Here is a 23,037-nt window from a genome sequence, read left to right on the forward strand (position 1 = left end):
TACGTCCTCCCTCACTGGCATGTTTTTTCTGGATTTCTCAATTAATCATCTATATTTTTATTATATTTGCAGCTTGCAGAATATTGCAATAGAGCTACTTCTTTTATGAGAGTTTATTCCTAAATCAGTAATCAAAAATGTATAAAAAGTGAAAAGCTATATTTCACAGCTACTTCGATATCAAAATCAAACTAAAAGAAAAATCAAAATATTACTGTTTCTTTATGCAACATTTCCATATTTGCCAGAAAATATTTCAAAATCATATTGGATTCAGTGTTATTTCTCTAAGAGCCAGTTGGACAGCAATTGTTTCCACCACACTTTGTATCATTAAAAGCAATAATTCTGGAAATTAAGTATCTGAGAGCCTCACAACTGGGAATATATTTATTATATTTCATATTTATTATGAGGGAAAATATGTATTGCTATCTTTCCTTATCGAATGAGTCAGACACATTGAAAAAGAAGGAACCCAATGATCATACAGAAGACTGAGGGCAGGATTCCCCTGTCTTGGGACAAGCACTAAGCACTTGACATTGTTTCTTTCAGCAGTTAATACTTGGAGCAGTCAGGCAAGTTGATTTTAGTGTTTTTAATTAAAATGGGGTTGTTTTATCTTTCTTTAGTGATTACAAAAGCTTCCCTCTGCAGAAACTCTTTTTCTGACTTCAGATATTACTCTCAACCCAACTGATTTTCTTCCATTGCTTGGTCCTTTCTCTGGGATGTTTTAGTCCGGACTCCAATTGCTGGCCATTGGGAGATCTCCTATCCATCTTATCCATGGCCACTTTGTCCCACAGGATGACCCTTCCCATTCTCTTCTACTTTGAAAAACAAAATAAAACCCAAACCAATTAACAAAACACACACACGAACACACAAGCCTGACTGAAAGTTAGAATTCTAACAAAACATTCCTAAGAGGTACGAGTTTGCTCCTACTCCATTAATTAAATCTTAACAGAGGGATGATAATTCTGCCTTGTTTGCTCCAGAAATATTTACAGCAGGAGACACTGAAGGGAAAAATAGACAAAGGAACTGTGCAACTGTAAGAGAGACAAAATTCCGTGGTAGTCCTGGTTTGTTCCTACAGAATGATTCCATCAAAACTTGGCTCACATCAAACAAATCCAATTAATGAAATTTAAGCAGTAATAAATCTGAAAGAATATACAACATGTTTCATTTGAATCAGTTGATCAGGAAATAACAAATTATCATAACTGGAATATTTGTGCATTCCAATGACACCAAATCAATCATTCCTCAGACAGTTCTAGGGTTTTTGAAAAAGCACAGATACGCTCAAGAAGAGAAATATCCTTGTTGTTCTGTGGGTTAAAACAGTTGTAAGAGGAACTGATTCCTGAGTCTTCTCATGAATGTAAAATATATATTTTTTAATTTTAATTTTTTCTCCCCCCATCTGTTCTGAATCCCTACACGTATTTCCCTGGACTACTTTCAAATTATATTTACTTAAAAATGTATTAAATTTACTCATTTATTTACTAGTTTATGATTTTACTACTTAAAGTTATATTTAACTTCTGTGGAGCTCTTAAGAAACCAGTAATCAGGTGAACTGTTTAGTCTTGGTGCTTAGATTCGTTTTAGACTGGATTTAGAAGGAAAATGTCAGGGAGTCATCCAGTAAACTACACAGCTAATTGATCACCGAATTCCTTTGCAAATTAACCTCTTTTTTCACATGAAATCCTACAGAAAAATGCTGGGTTGTGTTCATTGGAGACTTAATTGAATTTTTCACACACTGCATACAAGGCAATGTTCTTACCTCTAGAGAATGATTGCAAACTGCATCGTAGTTGCAACAGGATACATTTAAAAATATTTCTAATGGAGTAAAAAAGGAGAACATTATTCAGGTGGTAGACTGGGCAGTATTAGATTAACAGCTGGACTCATGGATTTTGAAAGTCTTTTCCAACATAAATGATTCTAGGATATTTGATATGATACTTTTAAAAAGTCTTAAATATTTCGTGTTTAAGAAGCTGTAGAAAATATTGTAGAAAATTACACGATATGTGTAAATAGCTGGAGTGAGAACATGCTGGAATAATAAAAGGGAGCAGTCAATTTTCCTGTCAAAGAATGATTAACCAATTTACTGGAATCATTAAAATTGATCCAAGATTTATGATTGCAGAAAGGTGAATTTGGATGTAAGCTAAAATCAGCACTAGTTCCACATCTTGAAAAATAGCCCAGGTGGTCCTCAGTGTCACTGTAAGTAGTTCCATAGGAGCCCTTATCTAGACAAAACTGCAATCAGGGGCTGGTTTGGGGGGAGAAAAAATATCCCCAAATGAGCATCTATTGCTGCTCTATCCCTTGAGACAACGTCTCCAGATCTGGAGCCTGTGCTTTCTTCCCAGCTTAACAAACACTCTGAGGAAACCCTGCCTGAGGTGAGAGAAGAGTAGTACCTGAATAGGCTCCAACAGACCTGGAGAGGGTCTTTGGAAGTAGGCATGGAATGACAGGACAAAGGGAATGGTCTTAAGCTGAAGGAGGTCTAGGCTTAGATGGGATATTGGGAAGGAATTGCTCCCTTTGAGGGTGGGGAGGCCCTGGCACAGAGTGCCCAGAGAAGCTGTGGCTGCCCCTGGATCCCTGGCAGTGTCCAAGTCCAGGCTGGATGGGGCTTGGAACAACCTGGGCTAGTGGAAGGTGTCCCTGCCCATGGCAGGGGGTGGCACTGGATGGGCTTTAAGGTCCCTTCCAATCCAAACCATTGTGGCACTCTATGACAATAAGACAAGTATTTCTAACACTAGCACAAGTATTTAAATATCTAGGCAGGTTTCGCTGTACTATCATGTAGGAATGTGTTGTACAGCTGAAAATGGGAGCTGTATCAAAAGCTTCCTTTTCACATCAATGCAGTTTGTTTTGGTGGTAGTTTATAACAAAGCCACTACCCAGTTTTCTCAGGATCAGCTTCTGGCTGCAACATAAGTTTCCTCCCACAAGATCACTCCCAGCAGGGACTCTTTGTTAACCTGTATGTAGCTGTTAGTGGCTAATGCAGAACTTGGGAGAAATAAGAACTGGATATGCAGTATTTTTTTTGCCACACCTCCCTGGGTAACATGTTTATTGGAAGGCATAACACCTTTTATGCAGTGCACATTTCTTCTGTGAAAACAAAATGCAAGAGGCATAGAGTTACACACGGCAGTGCTGAATGTACAGGTACCACAGATGATCTTTGGAGCTCCTTCCCACCTTGACAATTCCATGATTCACGGTTCCATGATTCTGTGATTTCCCAGCAGCCCTAAGCAGCACAATTTAGAGTGAAGAAGCCCAGCTAAACAGAAAGATGAGTCAGAGACACCTAGAGTGAGCCAGAAGAGGCTGCATTCCCAGTGAACTTGGGTCAAACACGAAGCAGAGCCGCCCAAACATCTGCCTCTTGCCCTCAGCTGATAAGACATAATCAGGTATGTGCTCCTGTTGAGGAGATGGAGTAAGGAGCACCACACGGAGGTTTGGAGCTGCACTGTCAGCCTGCAGCTCGTGCTGCTGACCCTCAGGGCAGTGTTAGTGGTCAGAGACACATCGCAGTTTTGACAGCACTTCTCCTGACAGCAACTGCAGCACAAGTGACCTTTCCACTCCACCTCTGCAATGAGTTTCTGCTCTGTCCTGTTGGGAAAACAGAAACAGGAAAAGAACCATTCATTTTCCATGTCCATTAGATCCATTGGGCATTGGCCAAGTAGCCACCACTTGTGGCAACAGCTCTGTAAAATTGAACTCGTCCTTCAGACACTGCACTGCCAATATCTTTCTGTGACCTTCATTCTGTCATGGATGGAAACTCATTTGAAAGCAGCAAAGTGTGTGTAGCTCCAGAAAGTGAAGTCCTTGAGTTTCTGCAGAAAATTACCACTGATGACAGTGGCACTAATGAATACAAAGCAGGAAATCTTTCCACTCAGAGCTCCTTCCTGAAAGCCTGTGTGCTACACACAAGATAAATGGAATAGAAAATAAGCATGAGGCAGAAGAACTAACTACAGGGATTTTTTTTTTTTTTTTTTTTTTTTTTTTTTTTTTTTTGGTCTCCTACTGAAATTTAGTAGAGCTATTGAGAGAAAACTGTGAAATGAGATGGGAAAAAAAAAAAAAAAAAAAAAAAAAAAAGGCAAGGAATGGACAGGTTAAGGATCAGGATCCAGTAAAATATTCCCAACTTTTACCTCTAGGAAAAAAACTATTGATTTAGAGGTGTCAGGAAACAACATTTTAGAGCAACAAACAAATAATGCAAGGCAGGAAAAAGAGCAGATGCTCCAATACTGGCTGCAAGCAAAGCAGAATTGGAATAACTTATGCAAAGGAGGAATAAATAAGGAAAACACAGTAGTGGTGTTATTACAGGTGATTACTGCCTCCTTATCTTCCTCCCAAGTAATCCTTCTGTGTATTAAAGATTCTCTGTATAGTTACAAGCCTTTAACAAAGACATGTTTCCCTGTCACATTCCAACAAGGGCTATAGAAATCTTCCTTCAAAGACATTTATGAATTTCATCTGAAATAGAAGTAGAATTTAAAATGGTTTTTGGTAAGCTGGGTTAGTCCCAGGCAATGAATATGGCACAACTTCTGATGGATAATCTCTGTTTTGGAGGTGACAAAACTGGTCATCAGAGTCAGTTATCATAAATTTGGCAGCCCAGAACCAAACCCCAAAATTTCATGGTAGTTTAAATAATTGAAATTATTTACTGATTACTGTAAATGTAAGATAAACACTTGTTTATTTTATCTTAGAAGAAGCAAGTGAAATGTTTCTGAGGTTTGTCAGTTGGGGGTATTATAAATTCACCCAAACTCCAAATGGTGTGTGGGCAAAATAATGTCATTTCTTCCCTGCTACACAATGCATCAGGAAGATGTTTCCAGAAATTTAGTTTTATGTCACATCTGAGGTAGAAGATGCTTTGTTGAAGCACACTGATACTGTGTTTGTGAGCCTGTCTGTCTGTCTGTGGATGCAGAGGTGTCTATGTAAGTAAATAAAAATATACACACACCAATACTACAAAAGCACATAGAATCTGTAAAAAGCGTATCTTCCATTCTGTTTCTTCCTTATTTCTTCTTCAGCTGCTGCAAACTGGTAAGGGCAAAGAATGTTGGCCAGTACTTTTATGGAGTGGGTAATTGCAAGCAGCAGCTTTTCACTTTGCACCTTCTCTGTGTTGCCTTAATGACTTTCCTTCTACAACAATGGCAACACAAAGAACTATTTCTGCAGTCAGAAATAACTTCATGAGAGCAAAAATAGTGTATTTTTCCGTGTTTGGCATCCTCTTATCCTCTTGAGCTCATTAAAGGCACTTGCTGATGATTCCCTTTCCAGCCACCTCCTCAACATAACATTTTTCTTTTCCAAAATTAAAAAATATTTTTCAGTGTTATATCCAGATAAAGCAAATTCCACAGACATTTCTCAATGCCCCAAAATGGGTATTTCTATGTGCTCCATACCCCTATTTCTTTTATAATTGTATAATTTATGATTAGTCATAGTTGTATGTATTAATGTTATTATTAGCATTACACTGAAGCAAATTATCAAGCATTTATCTGATGGAGTATGTCCCAATATGTCAATTTTTCACCCAAACCCCAAAGGGATCCCTATTTTTTCTGGGGTTATATTATGGCTACCTTTTCTGTTACCAAATTTTCCATCCATTTTTTCAGCAAGGTACTGCTGGAGTGCAGGTGGACGACAGAAATTCCATTATTTCAGACAGATTTTGTTCCTCTGACAGCATCTAACATGATCATGGTTGTATTGAATTTCATTGTCTGTATAACACTTGCACAAAACTCCAGATAAAATGCACAAAATAGAATAAGCTTGCTTCAATCTTCCAACTTGTACAGTGTTCCCTGTGTTCTATTTTAAACTTTGTTAGAAATAAAGGAAAAGAAAATAACAAAATCTGTATGGCTGGTGGAGCTGACAGTTCCCTTCAAACATATTAAACTCTTTGAATAAAGACTGATGAAGGTAGCAGGCTTCTAAATGAACAAATATCTTTTATATATATTATTATCTAGAGCCTAATGAGATTGTGAGAAAACTGAGATGAACTGGTGCTAATGGTTGTAAATAATCAGCTGCAATTGTGTTTTTCATTTAATGAGCTCTTTAAAAAGATACAGAAAACCTGTCCATCTAAGTGCTGGTCTTAGTTAAGAAATGCTAGAAGAAAATAACACATTTTTTGTTTCCCTTCTACAACCTGTTTGCTGGAGGGTTTGGGGTGTTTAAAGGGACTTAGCTAAGAGATAAACATCAAAATAACAAAAATCATTGCTTTAAAGAGGCAGAGCCGATGTGTCCATGTTATAACAATCCATATAGAAACTGAGCTTGTGATCTGTTTAGTTATCTTGGAAATTTCAAAGGTAGAAAGCTCCCCCTCCTCATGGCCTTAAATATGATGCATTCAAGAGATCCCACACTTTCAGAACACCAAAGTCACGAAAGATGGAGAAAAGATCTTAATAGATGTGAATAAGACCAGTTGTTTCCTAGAAATTTTATGATACCCTAAAACTTAATTCTAGTGTTACTGGTTATATTAGCCACAGTTTGGGCTCCCTGTCTGAGAAGAGCTATTTCTATAACTGGTGGCTATAGGGATACAAATGACTTTAACATTATAAAACTAGGAAAAAACCCGGTCTATTTCCAGTAACAAATACATACAGTCTCAAAACAAAGGAATCATCCTAAATGTTCTGCGTTACTTGTTTCAGAGTCTGACATTTCAAAAGGTTGGCAGGGCAGGTGTGCTCAGGAAGGTAGAGAATATAATTGCAAGTGTGATCACACCTTTTAGCAGAGACATTTAAATGTAAAATGAACAGTGCAAATACTGTACAGTGCAGACATTTTACAGAACACCCTGACAAGTGCAAAATCTTCCCAAACAGGTAAAAAGTCTCTCGTGGCTTCAGCCAGCTGCTTACTAATGGAGCTCCAGGAATGAGAGGAGAATTTAGGCTGCATGGGGAGTAATGCTTTTGTTACTAATATGACACTCACACCTACTCTTTCAATTTAAAAAGAAAGCACATTGCAACATGGTATATTATTTATTCAGCAGACATTTATCTAGAAGAATAGCAGCTTAATTAGACATTACCTGCTGGAGAATTTTAATAGTCCAAAGTAGTTTGCAGTGGGAAGAAATCCTTTAATAAGAATATACATGGGAAGTTTAATCTGAAACCTGCAAACTGGTGTAAGTTTTAAGCCTACTTAAATCTTGTGGTATAGAGCATAGATATATGCATGGATACACTTCCATCTGGGATGGAAAAGATCTCTGTTTAGATGGTTAGTAGAGAGCATATACCATTAAATAATCAATATACTTAGTATTTCCTGAGCCAATTTACATAGCTTAACAAAAATACTAAATCTTCACATCCTTCAAATGCCTGCTTTGGGCTTCAGAAACCAAGCTTTTAAAAAGAAGCAATGTTTACTATTTTTAAATGATATATCAAGAAAAACTTTTCCCACAGGAATCTCATAATCTTCTCACTTAACCAATTTACATTTTACTCCAGTGAACATGCAATTAGTTCAGCATTGGTCAGATGTGTTTGTTGTTATGTTGACTGAGCAACTGGAATTTCCTATAAATAAAGGGGAGTAATGATATTAACTTGTTTGAGCAAACATTACTTGTACAAATATGAATTATAATGTCCGTGAAGAAAAATTCATGAGCAGAAGACCCAAGCAACCTAGTTAATCTCTGTGATTTAGGCTTTCCATAGAGAGCATTCCTTAAGTTTTGTGTAGGCAAGGATTTGAATTTTGAATGATTGGGGCAGCTAATGATTAAGGAGACTAAAAATAGACATTCACCTCCCATTATCATTTTTTCCTCCAGTTTTCTGCCACATTTCCTGTTAATGAGGATTTGGAAAAGCAGTTGTAATTTCAAAATTGTATGACTACATTGTTTACACTTTATCCATCCCAAATACAGTCTGTCCATCCCTACTCATCATTAGTTGCTGCTGTATGACTGTGTGCCCTACAGCTTTTCCATTGTGAGCTGTTATTCCAGCAGAAGCTGCTTTGAAAATATATTTGTGAACAGTTGGAACACTGTCATATGCCACGACCACTTCAGTGTTTCATCCGAGTTTCTACTGCCAAAAAGGGTTCTGGTACTTAGACAGGAAACAAATTGAAAGCTCTTGGCAAAACAAAACATGTTATGAAGCTGAAGATGAGATGTCATGTCCTGTGAGCTCCTAGTAAATAACAGATTTGAGGGAATTCTTGTTTTATAGACGTGTTTATGTGTTTGTGTATATATATGTATGTGTGTATATATATATGTATGTATGTAGCTATATCAATGTATATATGCACACATACACTCAAACATATATTACCTGCATGGGAATATACAATTTAAAAGAACATACAAAATAAAACCCATGGGAAGTTTCTAAATCATTATTTCCATACTTTTGGAAAAGTGAGATGCAAATGGTCATGAGCCAGAGAGCAAAGGCAGTGAGTATCAGTGAATGCCAAGTGTAGGCAACCATGTACATTTACATTTCAGTCAAACCGATGGCTCTGATAAAGGAACAAATGTGAACTTTGCTCATAAATTCATTTTCTTTTTATATCTTTATTTTTTCTGTTTATATCCTTATTTTTATATCCTTATTTTATCCTTATTTCCTTATATTAATTGAATATATTAATTCAGTTCTTAGTTAGAAAAAAATATCTAGACTGCCAAGGAAAGAGTTTTACTGCTTTATGTGTTAGAGACTGAATAGCTGGATATTTTCCCCTCTCTCTTCAGGCCGTTCCTTGTATCTTTAATCAGACCATTGGGTCCAACAGATGAAGAGAAGTAAACTTCCATATTATTTTAAGCTTTATTTTCTCAACTGGCAGTTCCATCACACCTGGAAATAAGCTGCATTTCCAGTGAAAGCATTTTCTGTGATCAAATAGATGAAGATGGACAACAGGTTCAATAAAGATCACCAAGGAATAGCAATCTGGGAACCAAATAAATTTTATTCTAATTAAATGGAGGGATAAGTTCTCCAGCTCTCTTGCAAAAATTTTAAAAAAAATATATAGAAGAACATAATTCTCAATGGTAAAAGATCATTAATTAATGAAACTCACTGCTTAGTTGCACACTTTTACAGAGTGCAAATCATGTCTGCTCTATATGGAACTATGAACAGCTGATCAATATTCACTATAATGAAGTTTTATATGTGACTTCAAAGCCAGTTATGTTAAACTTCTAGAGCACATGAGCGTATTTGTGCTTAATCATTGACAAAAACCCATGAAGATTTTGAAATTTAAGATATTCCTCAGGAACTGCTTAGGGGTAAGGAGATAAATAACAAACTAATATTGATCTCACAGTTGTGACTTCTTTGTCACACAGTTCGCAGTTTGTGTTGCCACCATGTTCAATATTGAATTGATCTTCCCTGTCAGGGTGAAAATCCTCAGAGCCTCCACACAGAAGTCCAGACACTCTTCTTCAGGCAGAGCTTTAGATTAGAGGGCACAGGGGACAGGAAATTATCCTAGAAAATGCCCTTTCTAGTCAGGAAGAGGAAATAGTCAGGCACAACCCATCCTTTACCTGGTAGCAAGACGGAAAGTGATCAGAGACCCCAGATGGTTGTCGTCTCTCTCTCATTTAGGCAGGGTCTCCAAGCATTTTTAATTCTCAGGCTCACTTCTCCAGAGCCAAACCTAATGTTCTTTCTTCTGTGCAGAAGGAACTGAGGAGCTCTGAATGACCTCAGCCAGCAAAACCTGCTGCCTCTCATCTCCCTTGCCAGCCTCTGTCCATGAAAGTTAAAAATGAAACCAACTCACAGACCTTTGCTTGAAAACTGGGCACCCTTTTCCTGCACATCCTGGTTTGTTTTATGGATTTTTTTTACCCTCTTCTGTATAAATGCTACGACATCACATCAAATAGGAGACTTTATCTTTTGGGCTATGAGGAAATTTATTTCCTAGTATAAGTCTATTTTCTGGGAGTCAATAAAATATATTAGCAAACTCGGAATGAGATTTACAGTTATTTGGTACATTTTTGCAGTTCAACTCACAGGGCAATATCAGTTTATGTTCCCCGTGAATATCACACTATGTGAAATCCTGAAACTGTATGAAAAAAGTATCAGCCAAAAAGACAATACAATAAAGAATTGGGAAATTAGGAAAGCCTTTGGTTTATTATTGCAGAAGTTTAAGAAAGATGTGCATATTGAACTCAGCAACATTATTCTCAGAGAGGGGATGACTATACTAACTCAGAATGTTTTCTTTTCCTGTGAAATTCAATAATGCAGAGAATAATATGCTCTATAAATCAGAAAATGTGTGAATCCAAAGTCAGTTTACTCTCTATGTAATATAATTTCTAAATACAAAATTCTCATTCTCTTTTTTCTACCCCATAAAAACTCCAGATAAAGATTTTGCCTCTACAGAAAGATTTAGGAGTCTGGGTTGGCAGAGGGATAAAATAGACAACTGCCCCTGGAAGGACATGAATTTCAGTTTTATTAGTTTTGCCCCAAAGGGTCAAATTTAATTTGTCCATGTGTTCTCCATCACTTTGTAATGAAGCTACAATGAAGGGTCAGGATCTAATTTCATCAAATTAAGGTTAGAATAGTTATCGCATATTTAGGACTGTATTAACCAGCCATTGGAAAATCCACTCTGAACTGCTCAGTGTTGGAAGCTAAAGCTGCAGCCACAGAATTAACCCTGTAAACCTCAGTCGCTGTAAAGGGTGACTGGTTCCCTATCCTTCAGTTCTGCAGCTCCTTGTAAACATGTTGGATGGTAGGCTTTCCTCTTTCCTGAAGTCTCCATGGCAGAAGTGATTTTGCATGGAGACTTTCAAAGCTTTTGAATTCTTCTATCACACTTCGGCTTTAATTCAATAAAGTATCAACAAGACAGACTGAACTCATTGCACTGTTTGTTTGTCATTAACCATCTTTGGAAAGAATAAACCACATACTTTAGGTACATTTTTTTATTGTTTAGAAAGGCATTTTTTATATAGAATAGAATCATAGGATAATTATGGGTTGAAAAGGCCTCCAAGATCTTCAAATCCAACCTTTGGCCCATCACCACTGCCTCAACTAAACCACAGCACCCAATCATTTCTTGAGCAACCCCAGGGGGTGTTAAAGTGCTCTGTTGAAATGGAATTTAGTCTGATCAATTAAATTAGTTAGGTCAATTTGTTATCAAAATGTGCTGGCAATGTCATTAGAATGACAGTGTTATAAAAATAACAGTATCTATCAGGTGACTATGATGTCATATTATTTTTAACATTTTATATAATTCAGATATAAAGAGAATAATAACTTCTGTATTATTAAAATATTTTAATTAACATCTCTCTGATAGTTCTAATTTTATCGTCATGGCAATGGTCAAGTTTTTATCTTATTTATGCCACTACAAAACTCAGAAGTTCTTTATCTCTGGTTCTTTTAACGCTGGAGGTACTAAAGTCCAAGTGAAAGATAGTAAGTGGGTTATCAGTCTGCCAGAGGCCACATTTCATGGTAAATTTTGAAGATATTTGTTGGTACTTTTAGGTGCCAAATGTGATGTTCCACTTAAAACACAAAGTTACTTTCTGCCCATTACTGCTGTAACTGGAAATGAAAAAGTGGTTTTCTATTCCTGTTGTGAGCCAGGACAAACCAAACAGGTCAAGACATAATGAAGTAGAAGAAAAGTGGAAAAGCTCAAACTGATGATTCAGTGAGGCAGTGCAAGCAGCTGCCTGGGAAAATTCCAGGGCTCTGCTGGGATATGGGCATGACCAGGATGGAGCATCTGCTGTTTCCTAAGGGAAACTTTCCTACATTCACAAGGCTTTATCAGCAATGACCTCTCAGTTTTTTCGTCCCGAGATTCAGGTGGTTTTAGAGTCTTTTTGCCTTCTGCAAAGCCCTGAGCCGGACACAAGAAAGAGACAGAGTCTTCAGGTTCTGATTTTCAAGGTTGCGCGCTTCGTTTATTGTTTCTTATCTTACAATTTTCTCAGTGCCCAATTAAGATCTGTGCAGCTTCTCGGGCATGTGACGATTCCCCCCGCACTGGGCTGTCCCTATCCTTTATACTAATTGTTACGTGTTCTTCATTTATCGTTATTTGCCAATACCTATCACTTATACTAAACAGGTCATCTCTACTTTGACCCAATCTCCTTAAACTACTTTGTGCCATCGTCACTACAGAAAATGGAGTGAGGGAAGAAGAAAGAAGTAGCAAGAGACAACGCCCCAAATCCTCCATCTTGCTCCCATCCTCTTCCATACTAAAAACCCAAACCTACTGTTTTTCACCTTGTGATAAGCTAAACTACTATCTTTCACACTCTTGTGGCCTGCAATCCATCCTGCAGTGCAGGAAGCCTCTCCCATGGACTGGAATCAAAGCCAATGTCCCTCTGGGCTCTGTTCCAGGGTCCCAGACTGCCCTGTCCAGGTCCCAGACCCCTCTGCCCAGGTCTCTGACCTGCCAGGGCAACCAAAGGAATGCCCTCGACTCCAACAATGACCCAGATAATGGCACACCTCAACTCTCATAATGAAGGCTTCTTCTTTGGGAAGGGCAAAAAAGGGGGAAATTTTAACACGTTAATGGATAAGGAAAGCAGGAGAAAACATGGGGTGATTTTCAGGTGACTCATTCTTCTCACGGAAACACACCGTAACAATAAGTATCAGGATTGGCTGATGCTGCATCATGAACAGCACAAAAGCCACAGCATGAGAACAAAAAAGGGGAAAATATTTCCATAGAAACTTTGGAGTAACTTTGCCATAAAAGTAATTGACGGAAGCTGAAGCCAAAAGCAGATTGCAGAAGAGCAAATGACAGGCCCTCAGCATAAGGAAGGCTGAACCTCGTGGTGAAGCAGATGAAGCCTCAGGGTCTCTTCTAGTTTCATATTCCAGGATATAAAAACTCACATTGTTTAAATTTTCTTAAAACACAGTTGTGGGTTTTAAAGGGTGTTTAACATTTTGCACATTGAATTCCAGTTAATTTAAAGAACAGTTACAACCCAGACTGAGCCCAGCATTTCCCAGGACCACAATATTTTTTGCAGCTTAGAGGTTTTCAGTGGGGAAGCCAGTCACTTTCCTGTGGGAGTGCATCGTGCTTCCCCAGGGCTGTGGAGCTGGTCTCAACTGGATCACAGGATCCTGGGACAAAAAGGAAAAAAAAATAGGAAGAACTGGGATGTGAAAGCTCCTGGTTGAGATCAAGACACAAAGATCATTTACCAATTACCATCATAGACAAAACAGGTTCAACTTGGGCAAATAGTCATTAAATTATCTATTCTTTAATAATTATATAAATGTACATTAATTATGTTAATCTATATAATGTATTTAATTATTATCTAATTATGAATTAATATTGGTTTGGGTAGTAATGAGGACAAAATTAAAACAACACCTTCCCCACACCCCTTCAGCAAAGCTCAACTTCAGCTGAGCCCCTCTTTCTTTCTTTCTTTTCTCATCTTGGTACTCACAGAGTTGTTCCCCACACTCCCCCCTCCTTCTCACTTTCTCCTCTTCCTGGATGGGATTTTTATGAGAACAGGTACCTGTTAACCAAAAAATTACAAACAGTAGGTGTAGGCTGATGGTGTAAGAGCAAGTTGTGAGAGAATATATCTCATTTTCCATTTAACGTTTAAATATTCAGGTCAGACATAGCTAATTTATAGTTGATGGCCGTATACAACTGATATATACAAGAAGACATATGCGATTGCTCATTTATTACTGAGAACCTTTGGGGAAGAAGTAATGAATAAATTAAGCTCAAGCTTTGCTGATGATGTAATTTGGATTTCCTGCTCACATATGAACTGTGTTGGTGAAAAATGGGCACAAACATTGATGACCCTCAAATTAATGATTTGTTTAATCTGCCCTCCAGCACCAGCTGGTTATTTTTTCTTTTTAATCTGACTGAAGGGGTATTCCTCACCTAGATCCTCACTGCACATAGTAAGCAGAAAGGTTGGGATTAAACAAAGACATGGGAGTCCGGAATAGCACAGTTCTCACTGGCATGTGGCACTTACATCTCCAAGATTGCCTTCCAAAAAGAAGAAAAGATCTGTAATACTGCATATTTTCTTGGATTAGGGCTTAGTCTTTGTTTACAAAAGCTGTGATTGATGACTACGAATTCTCTGTGTGAGGACAATCAGAAGAAGTATGATGGAAAACAATTTTAAGCCAGTTGTACTGAAGGTGGAAAATTATAATGGCAAGCTGTCCAATTTCCAAAATTGTACATTTCACAAAGGCATCATTCTGCTATCAGATGAATAAACAATTGAGGCACACTTTCTGTGCCAGATACTGAGCTTAAACTTTATTTTTCAGAAAATTTCTACAGCAATAAGGAGGAATCATTCATCTCTTTAGGCAGAAGTGACTAAGGGGGGACTGCAGGGTTATCACTGAGAATTTTGTCTTCCCTTGGTTTAAAATGAAAAAGGATAGATTTAAATTGGACAGAAGAAAGATATTGGTGAGTGTGTGAGACACTGGAACTGAGTTCTTCCCAACCAAACCCAGAGTCGTTTGGGTTGGAAAGAGCCTCAAAGCCCATCCACTGCCACACCCTGCCATGGGCAGGGACATATTTCACTAGCCCAGATTTGCTCCAAGCCCCATCCAACCTGGCCTTGGACACTTCCAGGGGTCCAGGGGCAGCCAAAGCTTCCCTGGGCACTCTGTGCCAGGGCTTCCTCACCCTCACAGGGAAGGATTCCTTCTTAATAGCCCATCTATACCTGCTCTCCGTTTCAAGACATCCCCCCTGTCTTTCATAAATAATTTCTTCATCACTATTAATATCCTGTGTTTCCTCAGTGTCAGGGTTGTGATCAGTAATTTACTATCACAGGTGATTTTTAATTGCAAGTCATTATTACAAATACAAACAAGTTTAGATAGCTTGGGAACAAGTGACTGAAACACTTTGTGTCCTTAAATTTTAGGTGCAAAACAGAAGTTTTGAGGAGATGAGCCCTTTCTTTTTCCCACATCTTTTGCTTAAAATAAAGATCTGTGTTCTATGGCTGCAATGACCCATTTACAAAACTGTTGTCATACAACAACAATAATTATGATTTTAACTCTCTATTAGAGATTCTTCACATAATATTGTTGCAGTAATGTATTTACTAACTGCCCCCAAAATAATTCAAAGCTGCGAGATATTTTCACCAAATATAGACAGCTAAATAGCGCATTTAATTCCATTTGTAAAACCTCTGATCAGCAATTAATTATGGTGTGTTTGGAAAGAATACACTTAATCATGCTCTTTAAATTTGCATTTTGGGTTTGTAAATCCAGAAGACTACAGACATTCACTAATGACAATTACTGCCTAAAAGGCAGGTTTTGTATCACAACAAAATTAGCCTAAAACAAGGGAAAGTAGTAGAAAACTAATCATAAAAGAAAGCTGAAAAACACAACAGCCTTTCTTCTTGATTTTTTGGGGAAATATAAATAATTCTAGATATCACTTCTCTAGCGATTTAATTGTTACTGACAGACACCAGCAAGTGAGGGTTGATTTTGAAAAGTGTTCACTGAGAATCCAGGTGGGCATCAGGAAATAAGTCAAGTAAAGACCCAAACCAGTAAATTTCTCTGAAAATTAAAATATCCCTGTGGTAGTGTTATTCACAAATTTTTACTTTATAGAAACTATTCTTCAGAATTCTAATCATTCTATAACAGTCCAAATTTTAATCCAAAGTTTCGATCAACTGGGATCTTAAAACCAGATAAAACCAGACAAAACCAAATAAATACTTATTTCCTTTTATAGTTCTTTTTCTTGTGGTATATATAATAATAGTGCTGCTTCTCTCAGCACTCATCTCCCCAAATATTGTGTTTTGAAAAAATTTCATTACTTGAAAACATAAAGTGTTTCAGTCACTCATTCCCAAGCTATCTAAACTTGTTCATATTTGTGGTAATGACTTGGAATAAAAATCCCTTGTATTAGTAAATTACTATTATTGAATTAGTAAAGATCACAACCCTCACACCAAGGAAAAAAACTCCAGAGATGTGCTGTTGGGATACAATTTCATATGTGGCTGAAATGCTCACATGGTTCCAATTTAAACTGGGAAAAACAAGAGGAAAACAAGAGAAAAAAAATGGAGAATTCTCCAATTTAGAAGGGTAGGTTTAGATGGGCACTTGGGAGGAAATTGTTCTCTGTGAGGGTGGGGAGACCCTGGCACAGGGTGCCCAGAGAAGCTGTGGCTGCCCGTGACTGCAAGTGTCCAAGGTCAGGTTGGATGGTGCTTGGAGCAACCTGGGCTAGTGGAAGTGTCCCTGCCCATAGCAGGGGGTGGAATGAGATGGACTTTAATGTCCCTTCCAACTCAAACCACTCTGGGATTCTGTAGTTGTATGATAGCACCAGGAAAAAAGAATGCATTCAGGATTATTGGGGATATTAATGCTATTTTTATCCTATGCTATAGACTGTAAGATCTTCACTGTTCAAAAAATCTTTGCAGTTTATTATGCGCATCTATTGTCGCAGATGAATTTAGTGTTTGTAATTCCATCTGTTACTCACTTCCCTTGCTGCTAAGATTATTTCCCGGGAATAAACAGTCTTAGAGTAAATATCTGTCTTCAGAGTTTCAATGTCTGCTGGATTTAGACAGCATTTTTTATCTCTGTCACTTTTGCTTTACAGAGACTGTAAAGAAATTGGCATTTGCAGAGGTTAAAAGAGGCCTAGGCACAGAAATACGGTTCTGGCATCACGCAGAAGGCAGACACAAGTTAGGCTGTCCTACCAAGAAAGGAGTTCACTACCAGAGCCTTCAGCAGATCAGCTCTTGGGCAGTGAACTCATAAATTCTTTTCAGATTTAGGCTATTTTTCCTGCTGACGAATATCCAAAGGAGATTTTCTCCAGCTCTGAGTTAGTTTGCACTTGATATTGACAAGATATGAAATCAAATGTTAATGTACAGGCAATGACTGAGAAATTGCATGTTTCCAGTAGTGGATTGTTGTTCATTAGCACACTCCAAGCACAAATCCCCATCAATCACTGCATATTCACCACGGCTGCTCTGCCAATTCCCCAAGGGATTGCTTTACTGATTGTTTTAGAAAAAAACATGATCCTTTATGCCATGGTCACGTTTCCATGTTAAAAGGCTGATCAGGAGGTTTCCTGTCAGACTGGGGGCTTAGAGGGGAAGAGTATTGTTTGTTTTATTTGTGTTTCTGGCTAATTGCTTGCAGGTTTGAAACTGATACCAAGTTTTGTCTTCATCTTGATAAAGTCTTCCCATTTGAACGCTAATACAAGTTGCAATTTGTTTACAATTGTTTATTCTAATACCAGGCATTCTGATTCACCATTCTAAGAGATAGATTTAAACAAACAAGCAAACAAATCTACTTAAAAATATGTTTAAATATTTATTTATATTTTTTCTTGATTTATCACTGCACTGCTAACATCTTCCTTTTCCAAGGACCAGATGGCTTGCTGGATTCCACCCCAACATGGATGCAACTGTATTTAAAATTCCAAGTTCATTGCTGACTCACTGCGGATAGATGAAATAACCAAAACCTCAATGTGGGAAGCAGTCTGATAGCTGGGGAGGGGGAAAGAACCTTGTTGTGTTGTAGGCAGATGAGTCAGGAAGGCTGAAGTCCTGTTTGAACAGGGTTCCACGGGGATACAATTTTAGAAAGATACCAAATAGGCAATTAAAGACATTTGTGAATATTCTGGTGTGGAAAGTGACCCTGTTTTGTTGCAGTGTCCTTGCACACCTTGCAGGCGCTGACCGCAGGCTAGCTCAGCCTTTGCACTGCGGCTGACGCGTGTGAGGTCGGGGCTGCGAGCAGGGCAGGCATCCTCCTCCCTGCGGGGCCTTGGCTCCCCCACACCGGCCATAGGGCTCGATGGTATGACAATGCTGGCAGCAGACAAAGGGCCGACTCTCTTGGACAGGGTTAAACAGGATTTATTAAAGGGGAGACCGACAGGGAGCTCCGCCTCTGACCACTGCTGTCCAGAGAGGGCCCCGAATGGAGCTTGAACATGAACTTATAAACGGGGGAGGATCGAGGGGAGGTAACAGGGCAACAACCAATCTGCATAACTTGGGGTGGAACCGGGGGTGTAGCCATAAAACAGGGGAACCAGTCACAGATGGCGAGTAGGGGATTTCTCAGGCACCAGCCTATCACTTGACGCCCTCCCTGGAACTTTCCAGAGCCCAGGGAAGGGCCCCAAAGTGACAGACAGGGCGCCCAAGAGGAGAGAGAGGGGATTGACAGGGACAGGGTGGGGAGAGGGATGATTGACAGGTTATGGTTATGTAACAAAGAAGTGGGGAAGGAACCACTGAAGAAACCAGGGGGTACATCGGAACCAACCAATATAACAATGCAATACAAGTCTCAATTAAACCGAATAAAACAAAACACGCACCGCCACACTGTTTCCTGCCAGTTTACCATTCCTGTGTGTGTTTCTCTGTGCGTTACACTCACACACACATATCTTTCATTTTCAGTATTATGACTCCCATAACTGGTCTTTTTCACTGCCATTTAAGAAGCCAAGTAAAGAGTATTTATTAAACTCCCAGTGTTCTTGTTGCTGAGTTTATGGACTCTAATGAAACCAAAGCTTGCAACCAATTTTGATATTCACATAAGGCAGGCTATCTTGCTTGTAATGGAATGTTTCTTTTCGGTTTGAACCCACAAATCCATACATTTCTGTTTTGATTCCCTTAATTTCTGAACCTGCTTATGCCAACATGGCATATCTTCTATTTAATTAAACTAGTTCTTACTTACATAGTAGTAACTTTGGGTTGTTTATATGTGTTTGCAACATGTTCTTTTACTCTGCATCAGTTTTTATGTGGGTGTTATTAAAGGACCTGCTCAGAGGGAGATGCCCCAGGGATTTCTGAAGAAATGTGTCCATGAAAGCAGGGCAAACAAAGAAGTGGCAAAAGCATAAAAACCATAAGTGATTTTTTTGTTGCTGATTTTTGGGCTTTATTTTGTAGGATTTGTTTTGAGGGTTTTGCCTGTATTTTTTTTTTTTTCCCCCTCTTTTTGTTTTTTTCTTTTAGCATTAAGCTGGAATTAGGCAAAACGAAAATGAAGAGTTTTCACTTACTAGTTATTGAACTCTTTGACAGGAGATGCAATCTGGTGTTTGAGTTATATTTAGCCTGTATCAGTACTGATGGTCTGCATCATCAGAACATGTGATTCCATGCAAAGGCAGGTCGCTAGGGGACATGAGGCAGAAGGTGGAGAGTGTTTGCAGAACAAGGATCTCTGCATTTCTTATGCCATCTTTGCTCTTTCTTCAAAAAAGCAAATGATCTTCAAAAAGCAAATAATGCGACTGCAGACAGCAAAATAAATGAGTGAAGAGAGAAGGAGACAGATGGTAAAACATTTTTAGTACTAATGATGGGAGCTTCTAGAAATGACACTTGCAGTGTGAATCACCACCTTCTTACATGTATTTGTTTTATTTTAGAGGAAGATAAAGAAACCTTCCATTTCATACAGTTTATATCTAAATAATTGTTATGTGGAAATTAATTAATGAGTGCAGTAGACCCTTCTTTACAGTCTCATACATTTGAAATATCTACTGTGAGAGACTATGACTGATGTCTCTGGAATTTTTGTGGACACATGGTACATAATCACCTTTGAAGGTGTGGTCTTCAGGACCCCACACTGTACAAGTACAGTTACCAGTTCAAATATTGTTCATGCAAGTATTGCATAGATTCTATGATGTGTGATGTTCAGGAATGAAGAAAACACTACTCAGGTAGACTGAGAAAGGTTTATATCTCGTGAATTAATAACCTAGTGATAAAAAAGACACTTCAAAACCTCTTTCAACCTAAGGAACCTTAGAAATGCTGGTAGTGTTTTTTACAGGGGAGACAGGTGTTTATTTCCTACATTTTAGTTGTATTTCTTTTACAACTTCACATTTTACTTAACACATTTTCTCCCAGACGAGGGCACAGAAGGTTTTCCTTAACTGCCAAAATCACAAAGAAAACATGTTCTGTCTATTTTTATTACATATAAAATATACAGATATTTATATAGACCACAATTCTTTCTCTGGCATGCATTTGTTTCCATGTAATTTTATATGTTCTGCATATCCATACCCAGCTCCGGGCCTGTAGTGACAAGACTGGGGTAATTCTTTTGACCCAAGACAAGGTAAATTTGGATTTTTATAGAGACCACATTTTTTATTATGATAATGGGGACACCCTGACACAGGCTGCCCAGAGAAGACAGCTGCAGGGCTGCCCCATTCCTGGAAGTGTCCAAGGCCAATCTGGATGGAGCTTGGAGCAACCTGAGGTAGTGAAAGGTGTCCCTGCCCACGTGCACCTCCTGGTTTTGGAATGAGATTATCTTGAAAGGTCCCTTCCAACCCAAACCACATTTAGGCGCTATCATTCCTACTCACATTCTGTGGATGTATGTACCTATATTAATTCACCTACTGAATATGATACCAAATATTTGCAATAATTTCAATAAAAAAACAAATCTAGGTTTCATTAGGCATTTCTGTTGCTCCTCAGAGCAGAATCATGTTGTTACTGTCTGCTCAGGGTTGGTAGAGAGTCTGATTTTAGTAAATTGAATGTGGGCATGCTTTCAGGTAATATAGTTATTAAAATCAATATTTCTTTTCTCCATGCATTCAGACAGGGGAAAAAAGTCCAAATTCTTAAAGACAACACCAAAGTATAGGAAATAGAGAGGAAAAAAAGTTATTTGGAAGCCTTTTGATAGAACATCTCCAACTCATTTTCATAAAAAATATTTGTAAAATCTAATTTATTAAACTGTCTTCGTAGATATTCTCAGAGCACATGAAAAGCTGAGGATGTTTTGTGATGATTAAAAGACTCCATTTAATTATAAAACATTTTTTCCTCTACTGTGATGCAATCCTTTGAGGAGTGTGGTATTTCCATTTGATGGCTACATCAACTCCAGCATCCCAATTACATCATTGATTTTACCTGTTTTTGAACAAGGAGAATCAGCTTCTAAACTAATCACTATGAGCTTGCTAAGTTGGCAGCTGGAATTTGCAATGCATAATGTCTAAGACAGACACTGACACGTTTCTCATCGTTCTTAAAGAGAAAACAGGAGTTTCTTTGATTCTCTGCACTCTCTGAACATCAAGTTTCACCTGTAGGTAGAGGGAATATCCAGGTCAAGTTACTTGGTATTAAAGGCAGTCTCAAGCTTTTGGACACTGACTCTACAATGGCACCTGGATATCCTGGAATTAGCTTAGTTATGGGCAGTAGGCTGATGGGAGTAGTTTTATGGAAGTTAATTCACTGTTGATTCCTGAATATTAGGTAGTCTTAGTGACTCTGAGTAATGGCCTTTTTATTGTTATTTTATTTTCTCAGAGGGTTTTGATTGTTCCTAAGCCTGGACTGAAACATGAACTTCACTCCACACATGATAAACAAACCTCTTGTCATTCAGTAATGAAAAATGGGGTCTTTTTTCCTATGAAAAATAAATACAAGGATAAAATTGGAGCTTGGTGAAGACAGAAACCAAACTCTTCTTGGTAGCAGTGAGGGCAGGATTTTATTCACTGTCTTGATTTTTCTCTATAATGGACCAGCTTGCTCTCAGACCTGTTACCAAACATTCACAGAAGAAGGTGTCTGATGGCCTGACAGTATTTGGAGTTATACAAATTTCCGTTTTTTTTCAAATCCAGACCTAAAAGCATATTCTAAGTCTCAGTAACATGGTAATAATAGGAAGTGCTACTCTGCCTAGATAGAATCCTCTGAGGCAAAAGGAGCTTTTAGAAAGTTAAGGGTATCCACTTTGTCGTTAGTCCTTCCTTTTCTGGAGAAATATTGGAATAGGGCAAAATTTTCCGTGAAGCCAAAAAAGATCCAGCACACCAACTTCCTAGGAATTCCCCACATAAATCCCTCTTTAATAAGTTCAAAAGCAACATATCTCCCTTTGGTGAAAGTATAAAATATCCCTAGACATGTTCCCCATAATCCCTGCATAGTCAACACTCCAATGTTCAGAGCTGTGGCAAACAGTGACAACAAAAGAGAAGCAGCAAGCCTTTATAGATGTTTTTTCTACATGAAGCACATGCAATTTGATGCTGAGAAATACATGGTGTAGGAGCTTGGTTGCCAGTAGAGTAATAAATAGGAAACGAATTAAGTGTACCAGCCCAAGAGGGCTGAAAATCATCTTAGCATTTACAGACACACAAAGGCTTCACAACCCCTTTGCCCTCTTCTTGCTGTTTCTAGAGTCAATCATTTTTATTATTACTCGGCTTTGTCCTCTTAAAAAAGACTTTGACTTTGTTTGTTTGTTTGTTTGTTTCTGTGTTGCCTGTGCCCTTTCCCTTTCAGGACTGGGTGAGCACAGGTGACACAACGTACGGTCTGGCTCAGCTGTAACTGCCCTGGTGTGTTTGATAGCCCACACACCAACTGAATATGTCTTTAACACACTCTCACTCCAAAGTCTTGGGTAGACATGGCCTTCTCTTATTTACAGTGACACCATAAGAGCATGGTCATTCACAAATACCAATATATTTCCATTTATTCCAAATTCATCCTTCAACCAGACAAGCTGGTTTTGTGCTCACGTGCTAACCACAAGGATTACGTTTCCTTAACCATGTGAGGCACTTCTGCTTTACAATCTTATACATCAGTCAATATAAAACTATAAAATAATCAGGTCT

This window comes from Hirundo rustica, chromosome 9, assembly GCF_015227805.2.
Source record: "Hirundo rustica isolate bHirRus1 chromosome 9, bHirRus1.pri.v3, whole genome shotgun sequence".
Lineage (NCBI taxonomy): Eukaryota > Metazoa > Chordata > Aves > Passeriformes > Hirundinidae > Hirundo > Hirundo rustica.